General features: G+C 36.7%; 1 non-coding gene across 1 annotated transcript; it reads right to left on the bottom strand.

Moving 5' to 3' along the window:
• Nucleotides 1–1754: 1754 nt before the first annotated feature.
• Smp_sma.U11.1.1 lies at nucleotides 1755–1870 on the bottom strand. Its single transcript, XR_001974638.1, has one exon. It is a non-coding gene (small nuclear RNA).
• Between the last annotated feature and the right edge of the window lie 227 nt (nucleotides 1871–2097).

Below are 2097 nucleotides of genomic sequence, written 5' to 3'. Positions count from 1 at the left end.
TCAGCCTGGTGTAGCCAACTGTCCAGAGGTCAAATATTATGTCCCCGGAATGTCTTGATCGCCATTCCGCCCGGCAGGTAAACCGGTCACCACTAGGTGGGAACCCTTTTTATGATGACCAGCGTGACAAGAAGGTGTCTGGCACATTTTCCATACGTAATACCGAATACACAATTTTATTATGATTAATTTTTTTTGACTTCATATCAAAATAAGTCAAAACATCATCAAGTATGTATATATTCTGACCAAAATTTTGCAAGGAAAACAACGTTTCTTTCAATCCAAAGTCGAATTATTAACTTATATTATTAGTAATTGTAAATATACTACTTATATTAGTGACAACGTTATCAGTAGTGTAGTGACTCTTGTATAAAAAACCAGTCTAATTTTTTTAATATTTTACGCCTTTTCATGTATTCAGATCACTTTTTCGAGATGATTGTTTACTTTTGTCTTGTTCAACTTCTAGCCACCGAATATTTGTGTGGGGGACATCGACAGTACTCATCACCGCCTCGGGTGGGGAGAGGAAGACTATGCTACCACCTAATTGGCTGGCAAGCGTGCACGACAGAGAGAGAAAAGACGAGTCAATAGGAACATCACTTAATTTATTCCCTATTCTGATTCGGTTCTGATCTAGATTATTGAGAAAAGATACATGAATAATATAGATGACCAACATGACCACAAAGAAAAACAAATAGAAGATACAATTATGTCATCATTTTTGGAATTGATATATTCTGCGTCCACCACTGACATTTTTAATGTCGATAGTATGATTCGGTGGCTGAAAATGTTGGAATTGACGAGGAAGTTTTCAGGAAACGGAAATACAACGGGAGAAAACAGTTGAAATCGGACTGAACGGATTGATTTTATCTAAACATAGTAGGTTGTAAGGGTAGAAATCTCCAGAAGTGAAACCCTAAGGTAGAAGATCGTAAGGCGTCTACCCACCTTCTTATAATTGATAAAAGCAAGAATGAAAATAGTAATAGAATAGGATGTATCCATTCATTCTGCTGTTCCTCTTCAGCTGCCCAACATTTTCAGACACCGAATCATACTATCGACATTAAAAATGTCAGTGGTGGACGCAGAATATATCAATTCCAAAAATGATGACATAATTGTATCTTCTATTTGTTTTTCTTTGTGGTCATGTTGGTCATCTATATTATTCATGTATCTTTTCTCAATAATCTAGATCAGAACCGAATCAGAATAGGGAATAAATTAAGTGATGTTCCTATTGACTCGTCTTTTCTCTCTCTGTCGTGCACGCTTGCCAGCCAATTAGGTGGTAGCATAGTCTTCCTCTCCCCACCCGAGGCGGTGATGAGTACTGTCGATGTCCCCCACACAAATATTCGGTGGCTAGAAGTTGAACAAGACAAAAGTAAACAATCATCTCGAAAAAGTGATCTGAATACATGAAAAGGCGTAAAATATTAAAAAAATTAGACTGGTTTTTTATGCAAGAGTCACTACACTACTGATAACGTTGTCACTAATATAAGTAGTATATTTACAATTACTAATAATATAAGTTAATAATTCGACTTTGGATTGAAAGAAACGTTGTTTTCCTTGCAAAATTTTGGTCAGAATATATACATACTTGATGATGTTTTGACTTATTTTGATATGAAGTCAAAAAAAATTAATCATAATAAAATTGTGTATTCGGTATTACGTATGGAAAATGTGCCAGACACCTTCTTGTCACGCTGGTCATCATAAAAAGGGTTCCCACCTAGTGGTGACCGGTTTACCTGCCGGGCGGAATGGCGATCAAGACATTCCGGGGACATAATATTTGACCTCTGGACAGTTGGCTACACCAGGCTGACGTCCTAAGAGCATGAAGATAGGTGTGTGATTGGTTTCTGGTTGTCTTTGATGTGAGTTATTGTGTACAGATAAGACTCTGTACTTCAGAAGTTGTGAGATTTAAGAGAACTACACGATTGGTATGTTTAAACAGATAGATGATGTCAACCATAGCAGAAAATGTGAGTTCGCCTATTTCACGGATTTCGTTCGGCTACTTGAAACCTAGAAACAATTATTTACTTAAAAAGT

This window comes from Schistosoma mansoni, chromosome W (genome assembly GCF_000237925.1).
Source record: "Schistosoma mansoni strain Puerto Rico chromosome W, complete genome".
In the NCBI taxonomy this organism is placed as follows: Eukaryota; Metazoa; Platyhelminthes; class Trematoda; order Strigeidida; family Schistosomatidae; genus Schistosoma; species Schistosoma mansoni.
Note: the sequence above shows the minus strand (reverse complement) of the source record. Positions and strands in the feature narration are given on the sequence as shown.